General features: G+C 43.9%; 1 pseudogene; it reads right to left on the minus strand.

The window, feature by feature from the left end:
- Nucleotides 1-1093: 1093 nt before the first annotated feature.
- LOC133896358 (protein ALP1-like) lies at nt 1094-15457 on the minus strand (annotated as a pseudogene).
- Nucleotides 15458-15783: the final 326 nt, after the last annotated feature.

The raw sequence follows: 15783 nt of genomic DNA on the forward strand, positions 1-15783 counted from the left end.
AGAAGAGATTGGGAGGCTTGATGCCTCTAGTGCGTAGGAACGGAACACGCACACGTGTGTACCCTATTATAACTAAACCCGGGCTCAATACAAGCAACGCTTGAATGCAGATGGGTAGGTTCTACAACCAGTGATTGAGTGTATTTGAAACTCCAACCATATGTACAATCTTCTCTTATCGATCATTCTAACCATAAGCTGATACCAAGTGGTACATGTATCTCAGCTATAGAAGGCGCTTCCCCCTGTGACACCAAGTGCTGATTGTCTACTGGAGCCATGGCCGGAGGACACCAAGCCACATGAACCAGAACGCATCCTTCATCGACGCCTCTACTGCCGTGGAGCCAAGGTCGTGGAACAAGCACTGATCAGGTGAACTAGACAACCCAAGACTCTGGCGACCTAGGAACGGTTGTCGGAGGTGCGCCACTGCTTTCACTAGGGATAAGCTAGATTTGAAGGAGGGGGGAATGTCATGGCGATAGCTACCTCTACTGTCAGTTCACCTGAGGAGTGCGGCGCGGGAAGAAAGGCGAATGGGCCACAGGAATCAGTCGGGAACGAGCTCGGAGCGAGGCGGGCTGGAAGCCGGGTTCGCAAGCCTAACACGATGTACCCGTCTTCTAGCTAGGCCCAGTTAGGCAACAGCTAGATCATAACTCTAGAAACTCTCTCATGTTCTTCTCCTATCTTTCTCTTCCTCCCTAAACCCTCTCTAAACTCTTGATCTAATATTCATCTGTGATATATGGAAGAACATCGAACCAAGTTATCGAGTCGGATCGTAACATGGGAATATGCATGTTTAGATGAAAAGAAACCGGGTCCCTGTGTGTTATGAGACATACGTAGCAAGTAGATGGAATCATGCACGACACATATTCATCCAAACCGGTTACCTTGTTTGCTTTATATACAGAGTAATCTCCTCCATATTTTGTAACGCAGTAGAATACAAACCAGAAAATTGCCCCAAACTTTTGTTCATGTGTTCGTTGCTTGGTCTCCTCCATGTTTTTAAGTCTTTCCTTACATAGTTCTCAATTAATATTTCTATTATAGTTCCACAAGGACAGCTTGTGGAATTCCCTTGATTGTGTAGGATTCTCGCACAAATGAGCGTAATAGTGGTCAAGATGTGCCTCTTCGAAGCCAGGTATACTCATCATATCTTCATAAAGTCCATCAGGGATGTCATTGTCTGAAGAAGCAACCTTATTGAAAGCAGCGACCATTTGTGTTAGGCTCTTGCTCATCATAACCGCCAAGTCCTCATCATCAGCTAGCCTAGGCTTCTTTGTAGGAGGTGGTTTAGTACCAGAGGAGTCTCCAACATTGCTGCCTGAATGTGCTCCACCATTAGCATCTATGGCTTTTGGTGCACCCTCAGTTTTAGTCACCCTTGTAGCAATAGGGTCACTTGCTCCCTTAGCATAAGAACGTATTGCTAACTATTACCAAATATGGTGGTCATCTCATGATAGTACTCAATTGGAGTGTTCAAGTAATTAGCATCATCACGGTGGTCCTGCATGTCAAAAAGTAATGATTTCAGCAAAGAAATATGCAACAAATATACAAGTTTGGCAAATAATGCTTTTATTCATATGCAGAAAACTAACTTTGATATGAAAACTGTAATGCTCTGCCCCAAGACTTATCGTGCAAGTATCTTCATCCCAAAGAGCTCCACTCAAGTTCTTCAGCTTTTCAATTTTCCCATAAATCCTTTTCCACTTTCTAAGGTGGTTACTAATTTGTCCACCGCTGACTTGAACACACCAAGGTTCTCATTCAAAGCCTTTGCACGGCTATTGAGATGAACTTGCTTGAATCCTGTAGAGGTTTTAGTGCCACTAGCTACAAGTTGAGTCAAGTAGGTTAGTACAAAACTTGACATTGCATTTGTCCATACAATCCCACCAGTAGCACCATTGCCTACCAGTTTTTCCCCTTGTTGTTCCATGGCCATCTCCTACCAAATTGTACAAGGATTCACAAAACACCATCAAAAGGATGCATACAAGCCCAGAAAAATAGTACTAGATTTCATTTAAATAGCAAGGCTTTCTTATAAACAGCAAAATGTTTGATGAATAAATAGCAAAAGGTTCCACACAACTATTACATAAATTTGATAACACAAATAGTCATGAGCTAGTATATTAATGGTCATAGTAGTTTTGACGATCTACCCACATTCTATCCGCAATAAACTGCCTCTTATCTACCATAGCCCTATGATCATGTGCGTGTTGCCTTGCTGATCTTTGGGGATTAGGTGTCCAATTGGTCTCGAGCAAAATGAAGCGGCCAGTCCCTTGAGAAAGAACCAAATTGTGAAGGATGCAACAAGTTATGACCACATCAACTTCTGTAGGGAAGGGGAAGAATGGGGTAGCATCATCAAGAATTTTGAATCTCCTCTTGAGTGATCCAAAGGCACGCTCTATGGTCACACGTAGAGAAGAGTGTCTGAGATTGAACAACTTCTTCTCATTTTGCACATGATTGCTGCCCCACTCATTCAAGTGGTACCTTACCCCACAAAAAGGTGGTAGGAATCCAGATTTGGTTCCATATCTAGCATCAACTAGGTAGAATTTTCCTAAGATATTACAAACATGATGATTACATTGGTCTTAATAAATGGGCAAAGGCATAAACATCTAGTAAAACAATTCTATTACCTTCAGGAACTCGTAGACTATTCTCACGCTCTAATGCATCAGCTAAAACCACAACATCATGTGATGTTCCCTCCCAACCAGCCAACACGTGAATTTCAAATCAAAATCTACAGCCGCCATCACGTTTTGAGTAGGAAATGACTTCCTACCACGAAAAGCTAGTTCCATGAACTTACTAACAGATGCTCTTGTATGTGTTCCATCAATGGCTCCAATACAATCCTATTTGCTCAACACATTACAAAAATCAACAACCACAAAATTTTCATCTCACTTTTCTAATTACCGAATGCCAAGTTTGATACTTAAAATATGGATCCCATCTTGAGTTCCCTGCAATTTTAGTTAGGGTCTCCAAAGAAGGTGGCCGAATAAGCTCATTCCTCAACTCACATATGGCATGGAGGACTAGTCTAAAATATCGGCTAACAGTTTCACCGGATCTATTAAAATTAGTCTCAATTATCCTATTCCGTTCATTGTGTTATTGTATTAAAAAACATGGCAACTTGTTCCTCAATACATACATGGATGGTGTCATGGAGCAAAGCACACTCCCTCAAAATTTGACACAAATGAAAGAAAGATGCTCTCCTCAGTCTTATTATTTTTGTGCAGGTTATATCATTCTTATAAATTTTATTATTGAGGTAGTCAATCCTAATCTTATCCCTCTCCTCCATTGGACCATAGGTAAATTGGTTGTCTCTTATTTCTTAGTCTAGATCGGACAAACAAAACCATCATGCAAGAAGCCACATATGCAGCAGGACCCATGAGCATCAACATTCTTTTCCTTTTCAACTTCCTTTTGTCCATCTACAATACTCAATGGAGTGCAAGCATGTGTCAAAAAATTTGTTACATAACAGGAAAATTATGCAGCATAACAACAACACTCATGACCATCAAAGTATGATTCAGCAAATGTATATGCATGTAACCATCAAAGTACGATTCAGTCAAGCAGTTGTTGATATGGAAAACTTTTTGCAATCAAATTCATATTTCAGTCTACCTCACAGCTCACATACAAAAATAATGCACTGACATGATGAAGTCTGAAAAAATAGTCAGACATCATGCTACCAATTTGATACAGAATCAGAAAATTGAAGAAAATAATGATGTATGGTGCGGCACTTATGTTTATGTTCATGTCATAACACGGGAAAAAATTGTTAAACTAAAAAAAATTCGTGCTAATTTGCTTCACTGAAAAAAAAAAATCTTGCAAATTTGCTTACACTGAAACATAGAGCAGTATACATATTCAGATCTACCCATTTTTTGAACGAATCAACACACAAAGTGCTAGATCTACCAAGATAGAACACAAATCCACCTCCACAACCAAGCCATTTGATGGGACAAAGAACACTTTAAATCATACCTTCTTTGGGAGACCAAATCCAAAGACTCAAACAGGAATGAATAATCCTTTTGCTGCCATAAAAACAAAAATCAACATTAGCTGGGCTTGCTCCGTCCACTACTACAAAACCTATTTTTCGAGACACCTAGGATTGATTTGTACGTGCGGTTCATAGGAAGAACCACTTGAGAAAGTGGCTGCGACCTCGTGCGGCCGAAGACCGCCTGTGAAAAGTAATTTCCACAGGCGGTTCCTTACGTGGACCGCCTGTGGAAATGGATCTTATTTTCACAGGCGGTCCACTTAAGGAACAGCCTATGAAAATTAGTTTCCACAGGCGGTTTATTAAGTCGACCGCCTGTGAAAATACTCCATAAATACTGCTTCTTCTCAGCTAGCTCCATTCAGACAGACTTACTGTTCAAAACAGTAAGCATTTACTGTGGCGGCCGATTTAGAAAATAGGAGGGGGGGGGGGGGGGGGAAGGTTTTGTTTTTGATTTCCTTGGAGGAGCCAAATAAGGTATGTATATCTCATCCCTAGATTGCATTTTTTTGAAGTTTAAATTTAGATTTAAGGCTAAATTAGAGTTTCAATGAGATGCTCATGGTTCTTGCTATTTTGATCATCAAATTAGCTCAAATTTGTTGCAATATTGATTTAATTGTGTAGATTCACATGATTCTAGCATTATATTTTAAAAATGTAGCTAGAATGTGATGTTTGGCCTTAGGATGTTTCATCATGAATGGGGATATTTTCTCTAGATCTAGATCTAGATCTAGGGGAGAGGGAGAGGGAGAGGGAGAGAGAGAGAGAGAGTAATGAATTCACATTATTTTGAGTCATAAATTTACGTTAATGTAGATTCAATTGCATAGACATATTATAATCATAATAATCTTTTTAATTCTGATTTTCAAATTAATTATTTAATTAATTAATGTATCTAATTTTGTGGTTGAAGTTAAAGATGGACAGAGCATGGATGTATGATGCGCCAAGACATGGAGAAATATACATCAAAGGACTCTCTGTTTTTATTGAAGCTGCAGAGAAGGACGCTTTAACTAAGAAGACAAAGGAAATGTACTGTCGATGTTCTGACTGCAAGAACCAGAAATTGTTGGACAAATCAAGTATAATCAAATCGCACTTGATCTTGAGAGGTTTTGTTGAGAATTACAAATGTTGGTCCAATCACGGCGAACAACGTACAAGCAAACCAAACCAGGACATCGCTGCTGATCAAGTAGATGGTGATGATGAGGGAGCAGTCGAAGGCGACATTGATTTTATGATGGATGATGAAGCCGATTTTGATCTGGATGATGATGCTGACTTTGATCTGGAGGAAATGCTGCGCCACGCAGAACCGTATGTTTTAAGGGACACGAGAGGTTTAGATAATTTCAAGGCATTAAAAAACACATCGATGGAACTTTTGTATGAGGAATCGAAGGGCTGTGATAAGGAGTTTACGGTGTTGCATTCGGTGCTTGAACTTCTAAGGTTAAAGGCCAGGAATGGATGGTCCGACAAGAGTTTCTCGGATCTGTTGAGTCTCTTAGCAAACATGCTTCCGAAGCCTAACTCCTTGCCCACCACCACTTATCTGGCGAAGAAGCTTATCTGCCCGTTGTCATTGGATGTGCAAAAAATACACGCGTGTCCGAACCACTGTATCCTCTACCGTAAAGAGTACGAAGCCTTGGATAGATGTCCAGTGTGCAATGCGAGTCGGTACATGAGGAATGATGATTGTGAGGAAGAAGTTGCTTCCGCCAACACGAAGAAGAAGAAAAGTAATGCTGGTCGTGATGAAGAAGACACTTCTTCCAACGCGGAGAAGGAGAGAAGAAGTCCTGCGATGGTGATGTGGTACCTACCAGTGATACCCTGCTTGCAGCGCCTGTACTCGAACCCTAGGGACTCTGAACTGATGCGTTGGCATTTCGATAAGCGCAAGAAGGATGGAACTAAGCTTCGACACCCCGCTGATGCTAGGCAATGGAGAAAGTTCGATGCCATGTATCTAGAGTTCGCTGAAGAACTAAGGAATGTAAGGTTCGCGTTGAGTACGGACGGAATGAATCCTTTTGGTGACATGAGCACCTCACATAGCACTTGGCCAGTGGTCCTGGCCATCTACAACCTTCCTCCATGGCTATGCATGAAGCGGAAGTACCTTATGCTGTCCACTCTTATCCAAGGACCGAAACAACCAGGCAACGATATAGATGTGTTTCTGGAACCATTGATGGAAGATATGGCGAAACTGTGGAACGAGGGGTTCTGGGTGTGGGATGAATTCCGACGATAGTACTTCATGCTGAAAGCAATGATTTTCGTTACCATCAATGATTATCCTACCCTTTTTAACCTATCGAGACAGGTTAAAGGGAAGCAAGGATGTGCAGTGTGCTTGGATGAAACCGCATCTGTGTACCTTCCGTACTCACAGAAGGTAGTGTACACCCGCCACCGACGGTTCTTACTCAGAACTCATAGATACCGCAATATGAAGAAACATTTTGACAACACGGTTGAGGAAGATACTGGCCCGAAACCTCGCAGCGGGGCACGAGTGTTTGAAATGGTCAGTAGCATCAAGGTTGTTTTTGGGAAGCCGCCGAAGGGTAAAAAGAAGAGGAAAAGTGAGACGCCGACCAGCACGCTGTGGAAGAAGATGCCAATTTTCTTTAAGTATTTGCCCTACTGGAAGGACTTGGATGTCAGTCACAGCATCGATGTCATGCACGTTGAGAAGAATATGTGTGATAGCATCATTGGCCTCTTACTGGACATGCCAGGCAAGACAAAGGATGGAGTCAAGTCACGTAAGGACTTGGTGCATTTTGAAATTAGGCCAGAGCTACACCCTGAAGACAGACCAAATGGGAAACATTATCTTCCGCCGGCTAGCTACTCTCTGACACCTGAGGAGAAAAAGGCACTGTGCAAGTGCTTACGTGGGGTGAGAGTCCCGACTGACTACTCATCCAACATTAAGAACCTAGTCTCGATGAAAGATTTGAAGCTAATCGGCATGAAGTCTCACGATTGTCATGTGATGATGACGCAGATGCTCCCTATTGCAATAAGGGGTATCAAGCCGAGATACATAAAGGTGGTCATCACATGGTTGTGTCACTTCTTCAACGCAATTGCTCAGAAGGTGATCGATGCTGAAAAACTGGGTGCTCTACATAGTTCGTTGGTAGAGACTTTGTGGCAACTTGAGATGTGCTTCCCTCCATCCTTTTTCGATATCATGGTACACCTCTTGGTTCACATCGTGAATGAGATAATTGCGCTGGGCCCTGTATTCTTACATCAGATGTATGCGTTTGAGCGGTACATGAGCATTCTGAAGGGCTATGTACGGAATCGTGCTCACCCAGAGGGTTCCATGATCGAGGGCTACAGTACCGAGGAAGTCGTTGAGTGTTGCATCGATTACATAAAAGATTCTAATCCCATTGGTGTACCTGTATCTCGACATGAGGGGAGGTTGTCTGGGAGAGGGACCAAAGGAAAGAAAAGATTCATCGATCATGATTACAAAGCAGTGGAAGAAGCACATTTCACTATATTGCAGCAGATCCAGTTAGTGGCGCCGTACGTCGAGCAACAACTAAATGAGTTGAACACAAAAAATCAAGGCCGCTTGTATGATTGGATCTTGAAAGAGCACAAGCGTCGCTTCACCACATGGTTCAAGAACCAAAACCTTCTGGACGGTGAATCTCTAGATAAAAAAATGTTAAAATGTTGGCTTGTGGCCCATCAAGTTTAGTTACGTCATGGCAAGCGTATGACATTAATGGGTACATGTTTTATACCAAAGCAAAAGACAAGAAGAGCACGACCCAAAACAGCGGTGTTCGAACAGAAGCCTATGACACAACAGGGGAAAAGGTCACCTACTATGGGTTCGTAGAAGAAATCTGGAAACTCGACTATGGAGTGAATCTGCAGATCCCCGTCTTTCGGTGCAAATAGGTCAAACACCCAAATGGCGTGGCGGTGGACAACTATGGCTTCACAATTGTCGACCTCAGCATTGTAGGCCACAAAGATGACCCGTGGGTACTCGCTGATCACGTCGCACAAGTTTTCTATATAATCGACCCCGCGAATGAAAAGAAGAACGTAGTTGTTGCCGGAAAACAAAGAATTGTCGGAGTCGAGAATGTGGAGGATGCGGAAGAATACAATCAGTTTGATGACGTGCCGCATTTTGGAGATCCAGAAAAGATCAAACTTGTAGAAGCAACCCTCGATAGATCTGTGATGCCGTACATGCGTCTGGATGGTGTAGGGAAAATAGTTCAAGGCAAATAGTGCAATGTTATGCAAATTATTTTCCAATGCGATAGAACCCTGAAATTTGTATACAATTAGGATAAGCTTTAATTTGTATTATGGACTTGTATGCATTTAAGATGCTTCAATATGTAATAGAATATTTAAGATGCTGTAGTATGTAATAGAATATTTAAGATGCTTTAATATGTAATAGAATAGTATTTTCCAAACAAGCAAAAAAACATTCCACAGGTTTCCACAGGCGGTTGACTTAAGAAGCCGCCTGGATTTTCACAGGCGGTTCACCGAAGGAACAGCATGTGGAAAAAGAGCATTTCCACAGGCGGTTCCTTCGGTGAACCTCTTGTGAAAATCCATTTCCACAGGCGGTTTCTTAAGTCAACTGCCTATGGAAATCGTTCCTATTTATATAACCACGCGCGGCCCCGAAAACCCTAGTGCTTTCAGAAAACATCGACCGCGCCGTCAGGCTGTCCTTCCGTTCGCCTCCCGCGCTCTCTGTTTCCACCGAGTGTGACCGCGCCGAGGAGCTGCCACCACCGCCGCCACCGAGTTCGACAGGGCCGAGGAGGAGCCACCGCCGCCGCCGAGTTCGACAGCGCCGGGGAGGAGCCGCCGCCGCCGAGGTCCATAGCGCCGAGGAGGAGCCGCCGCCGCCGGTGAGTAGTTCCATATCCCCCTCCAGGCCGAGCCGTCGTAGTCGGTTCTCCGGCCGGCCGTGTGTTCCCCCCCTTCTCTGTGATGCCGGCCATCGTGCCGTGGTGCAGCGCCGCCGGTGAGTAGCTCCATTTCCCCCTCCCGGCCGAGCCGTCGTAGTCGGTTCTCCGGCCGGCCGTGTTTTCCCCTCCCCCCTTCTCTGTGATGTAATTAACTTCCTATTGTGTCATTTTTGAGGTGTAATTAATAATTAACTTCCTATTTTGACTAGTAAATCATCCTCACGTCACAACCATGAATTGAATCAGCAACACAAGTAGTTAGTAGATTATTTATCACATACACGATACTGTAAGATGGCGAAAAGTCATGTCACTCAATACCAGTTTAGCTTTTTATGTGAGGAAGCAAAAACAATGAATGCGCCAAAATGGAGACTGGCCAGAGAACACACAATTTATTGTCCCATATATTAATTAGGTACACTCGCCCAAGTATATAGTATATTCATCACACCACGTACATATATATTACTCAAGCATACAAGCAGCTGTAGATACACTGGATTGGTTGCTTGAATTCATGGCAATCACCTCGGGCCATGTTACCTTGAAACCTGGCATGTTTCCCCAAATACGTTCTGTCCTTTCCTTCTAAGGCTGTTAATTACAAACATGCATAGTAATAATTGAGCTATGCATTGATGATCAATAGAAACAGAATGCACTTCTTTTCTAAATAATGCCATGAGCTCTAGAGTTGACTTGATGTTTAGATAGACATCTAGGTTTTGAGCCTAGCTAGGCGGGCATTGTGCTTGACATCACTATCTAACAATCGAGCAAGCAACCAGTCGAACACCAAAATTATTGTTTCAAGGAAAATGTAAGTAAGTAATTGACAAAAGAAAAACGTGCATGCCAACCTGCAGAGAGGAAGAAAGAGCAATGTTCGTAGATCGATAGAGCTAGCAGTGCTTTTGGTTATGGCGCTGCTAGGTGATGTGTGTGTATATATATACGCGTGCTCGCATGTACTAGTTTGCCTTGCGTTGATGATAACATTGTATGCATTTTCAGTTTTCTGCATTGTTAATGAAGCAGCAGCACACCGCGTTAGTCGCTCTCATGTGACCTTCAGCAGAGAAAAATAGCACAAAGCCCAGAGGCTTACATGGCAAGACATAAACTATACATATGCATATACGTGTGTAGTGCGGAACCTGCCTGCAATATGTCTTCCACTCCAACTCCGGTTTTTTCATATTCATTGATGAGCGGATCTTGCTATGCCAAGTTTGTCATGATCTTTCAAACTACTAGACTGCAAAAAGTGAATCAAGCTCTTCACAATCTCATTTTTTTATTCAAACAAATAGCCATCCATGATATGGTTTCTAATTACTCTGTAATCTTCAGAATTCGCTATGCTAGGTTCATTCCATCCATCTATCAAGTTTGGGTAGGTAGGCTCTTTCCTTAAGAAAATACACGTAAATAAGTGAATCCGAAAAGATCAAGACTTGAATGAAGCCCATTTCCCAGGCTAGTTGTTGGCCATGTAGAATAGCCAAAAGTTAAGTGCATAAAGTGCTATTGTAGCCAATCTTTTCTATAAATGGCACCACCCGTCTTGCAAACTTCACGTAGAAGCTTCCTTTCCCAGGTTATAGAGCAAATCCTTGTTCAAAAGCTTAATCTACCACTATGGTGATCACCAGAAGGAAGACCCTCATTCTTTACTTGTTCTTTCTAGACTTTGACATTGCTCATGGCATCCAATGCAAAATTTTACTCCATAGGGACCACAGGCATTAAGACCAGAGCTAACAAGCATATATATAGTTCTTGAGGGCCTTAGACCCTGGTACAACTACTTACTGTATAGGACGGTATGCATGCATGCATGCATATAAGCACATACGGTGTTCGAATAATCCAATATTGTCATTCTCTGCTCTCTAATTTCTATGATTTTCTTGTGTTTTATGATACTCCATTTTGCATTTTACACTACTACTAAATTCCTTTTTTTTTTCATACTAGCATACTTGTTAGCTTTTTCTAGACAACAATAATCCAGCGGTCGATTAAGTACTATGGGGCAGAAGAGGACAGTAACCTCTAAGAAACCAGAAGCAAGCAGGATGTCGGATGTTGCAATAGAGGCCTCCCCGGCACAGAGGACACCCGCAATAGAGGCCTCCCCGGCACAGAGGACGCTCGCAATAGAGGCCTCCCCGGCACAGAGGTCAGATAGGGACCCAAGCCCTCACCAGCCGTCCTCCTCCGACAGCAGCAAAAGCTCGGGCTCGTATCACAGCTCGAGCCCTGTTCCGTGCGAGCGGGAGATCCACCGTCGGGAAAGTGACAACGAGTACGATCCCGCCGAAGAGGTATTTAGTTGAGTCAATGCATTTCATACTTGTTAAATGGAGGAATATGTTCTGTTGATGTCAACTCTCATTTATTTTCTCTCTAGAGGGTGAGGGTGTAAAGATCTTCACGTCGATCATCTGCGCCACAACATTCTATGCCACAACCCACCGCTACATCTGTGCCCGAAACTTCGGGTCCCTCTAGGCTGACGCTGAAACGAAGAAGGGGCGAGCGTAGCAGAAACAAGTTGCCGTCCGGCATTTATACAATAACACAGGTCGGTGTTGAAGGGGAGCCTATTGCACCTCGTGAGGCCTGCACCAAATTCCGCAACGGTTGCAGATTCCTTGTCAAGGAGTACGTCCCAATCACTGTAACTGATTGGCGATTGGTGTCGGATGAGATGAAGGAGTTTCTATGGGCAACATTGCAGAGAACCATCCGATTCCCCTCGGGAACAGAGGAAGCAGCCAAACAGAATGCATTGAAAACTATGGGAAAAAGCTTCCGGAGTTGGAAGAGTGAGCTCAACAAGGAATTCGTGAAGAAGAATCTGGTACCCTTTAATAAATACGGAAAAATTACACCAGAGCAATGGACAGAGTTTGTTAGGCAGAAGACCACACCTGATGCCATCAAACTGGGTGAATTGTTCAAGCAACTTGCGAAGAAGAATAAGCACCACCATCACCTGGGCAATTTTGGGTACGCCCCCAAAATTCCTGAGTGGAGGAGGCAAGAAGAAGAGGCTGCCCGGGTTGGGAAACCCAACCCTTTAGAAAATTGTGATGAGCGAAGCAGGAACTAGATCTACGCTCGGTCACAACGAACCGAGTCTGGGGACTTAGCCTTCAATAGCCCCGAGACCATGGAGGTGACCCAGACCATCCAAGGGCTTGCTAAGGAAGGGTCTCTAGAGCCTGACAGGGAGAATGACCTGCTTACCAAGGCCCTGGGGAACAAAGAACACCCGGGTCGCACTCGAGGCATTGGATCAAAAGTGGGCTGGAAGCATGGGTTCCCAAACGATACGGGCCTGTACAAGACACGTAATAGATATAAGAAGACCCTAGAGGAACAGATATAAGAACAGGTTAAGGTCGAATTCATGAAGATGTGGAATGAAAAGGAGAAGGAAAGGGCGGCATTAATGCTGATAGAGCAACCAACCAGCCCAGGATTTCAGAACAGCGTCGGGTCCACACATTTCGATAGCCAGAGATATCCTGTGGATGAAATCAAAGAGGCTACCCCTTGCATTCTTCATGTTCCGGTCGGCAAGGGAGACTTCACTGTCAAGGCTGCCACTGGCCAGGCCATTCCAGGCCGTGTGTTTCACAGTCAAGATATTCCAGCCGGTTACGCCAAGGTACAAGTGGACTTGGTGCAGTAGATTTTCAGGAAGTACAAGCTTGAAATCAGCGCACCTGAGGGTATTGAGATTCTCGATGAGGCTGTTGGAAACTTCATTTTGTGGCCCAGATGGGATATCATATTAAGCTGTCAGAAGTCACAATCGTCAGCATCCCGCCTGTCCCAGGGCCCAGCATCTCTGCCTCAGGCACCGCTGCTCCAGAGCCAACCCACTCCGCCTCAGGCACCTCAGCCCCAGAGCCAACCCACTCCGCCTCAAGAACCTCAGCCCCCGTGCCAACCCTCTCCGCCTTAGGCACCGTCGCCCCCGCGTCCGGTATCTTCGCCGCAGGCAACTTCGCATCGTGCTTCACTGTCTACAACTCAGGCACCTCCGCCTCCAGCGTCTCTGACTCCGGCGTCTCCGCCTCCAGCACATCCATCACCTAAGCATAGGAGAGTTCCTACAATGATTACCCCATATGAGAAGATTGATCTACCTGATCCGATGAAGAGGTGGCTTCTGTCCTTGTCAAAACCAAAGGCATCATCCGCTCAGGAATCTCCAGCGAAGGGCAATCTCACGAAAGAGATCGTCAAAGCATTAAGTACCTCACAGATAGATTTCATGCCTACACTGGATGTTCCCGAAAAATATGAGCATGGCAAGCCATTTCTGCCATCATTTCAACTCCAAGAAGGTCCGTGGGAGATGAGGAAATTCCACGAATGGTACATGAGGGCATGTCGCGCGGGCCTCTCCATAATCACTGCTTCTGTCCCCGCTAACGTTTATCTAAGCAGAGACAACTACCTCATGTTGGATTTCAAGGACATGCACGCTGTGTTCCGCCTCGACAAACTTGACGTCAATCTCATAAGCGTGTGGTGCCTGTAAGTGCCAACAATCTACCTCTACGTTCATATATGTACCAATATATGTTATAGAAGCTAATGACTATTGATTTGTTCTGTAGGATGCAATTTAACGATGCGGATAAGTTAAAGAGGCCTGTCGGATTCCTTGATCCGCAATGAATTTCCCAGACAAACATGATCGTGAACATAAGGACTGATGACCCTATGATTAAGGGGAAGAGTAAAAAGGATAAAGCACGGGTCATAAAAGAAGCAACCAAAACAAAAAGGCTCGAAATGTCAACCTACGTAGGAAGGGCTATGCTTGAAATGCAGGATAAGGACTGCATCTTCGCTCCCTAAAACTTTAAGTAAGTGTGATACGTTATGAATCTAACATAAGTGTTCAACTTAGTTGATCGATCAAGAATCTAACAGAAGTATTCATGTAGCGATCACTATATTTGTATAATGCTGATGCCAAAATCGAGCAGACTCGTGGTCCTTGACTCTGCCGATTTCCAACAAAAATCCTACCAAGATTTCATTGACGTTATACAGAGGTAAAGGAAATCTCCCATACTTAAAATTCTTATACATTATTTATGAATTGATAATTACTTGTTGGTATTCGAATAGGGCCTACAAGTGGTACGTAACGAAAGGTGGGATACACGATACAGACAGGCCGGATACGATGACAGTCCGTACACATTTTCCGGTACTAACACAACTTCTAATTCTTGTATTCCACTATTAATGACGAAGAGTTTTATTGAACTAACGAATACGTTGCGTTTTTTTTTAAGTGCCACAAGCAAGGTTTCAATACCGTTCTTTGTGGATACTATGTTTGCGAATTTCTTAGGATAAACGGGAGGTACACAACAAACCCTGAGGACGTAAGTCATTATTGTGCCTGCACATTCTTATTTGGTTATGTTTCCGTTGTCAGTAGTGTTTTAACTCTTTTAGTGTGTTTTTAAACCAGGCAAGGATGATCCAATGTGCCAACCAAGCTCTCACCGATAAAGAAATCCAAAACGTCCAACGTGACATGTGCCGGTTTATTATGCACGAAGTCATCCACAAGAACGGTAGATTCTTTGATCGCGGAGGTGAATTAGTTAGCCATCCGAGACTTTGTGTGTGGGACAGCAACTCTTAGCTATATAGGCTTGTGATATTGTAAATATTGTTTTGTAAATATTGCTGTACTTGTGTTAAATGTTGAAATATGTGACGTTATTCATATTGTTATTGGAACTGTGTGAAATCTGGATGGAATAAAATATATTCTAATTTTTTTTTGAAATAAATACATACCACAGGCGGTTCTCATACGGAACCGCCTGTGGAAATCTTTATATCACAGGCGGCAGCTAATGTGGACCGCCTGTGGAAATTGATTTCCACATGCGGTTGTCTTAATGAACCGCATGTGGAAATCGATTTCCACAGGCGGTTGTCTTAACGAACCACCTGTGGAAATCGATTTCCACAGGCGGTTGACATTAGGAACCGCCTGTGGAAATCGATTTCCACAGGTGGTCACTTTTGCGCCTGTGGAAATTGAGACCTTCTGTCACAAGCGGGTGCGCCAAACGCCTGTGAAAAGGCGTTTCCACCCGCCTGTACAGTATCGTTCTGTACTAGTGCGCCCACACAACAGGAATGAGAGGGCGAGGCGAAGGGGGGAGGGGGAGAGGGAGGGGAGGGGGCATACCTGGTTGTGGCCCGACAAAGGATGGCGCAGTTGCCTAGTTGTCGCCACTAACAGAGAAGCGCACGGGAGGTGAAGGGTAGGAGGTAAACTGAAGAGAGAAAAAAAGGAAAGAAGGGGCACGGGAGGTGAACCCAATGCGGAACGATGCAGCCGTCTCATCTTGGATGGCGTGGTACGTCCAAATTTCTCACATGGGATGATATAACATCTTTTAGGTATATTCCTAGAATCTATATGGAATAGTCCTAGACGCGTTTAATTCCACGAACCAAACGCCTATACGAGGCCTCGTCTTTGACGGTTCTGTCCAGATTCGATCTCGTACAAGCAACTAAACACTACTTTAATTCTCATGTTAGTACAAGCACAGAAGTGAGCTTAGCTCAGTTGGTGTGGGCTTCGAGTCCCCA

The sequence above is a fragment of the Phragmites australis genome, chromosome 16 (genome assembly GCF_958298935.1).
Source record: "Phragmites australis chromosome 16, lpPhrAust1.1, whole genome shotgun sequence".
NCBI classification, from domain to species: Eukaryota; Viridiplantae; Streptophyta; class Magnoliopsida; order Poales; family Poaceae; genus Phragmites; species Phragmites australis.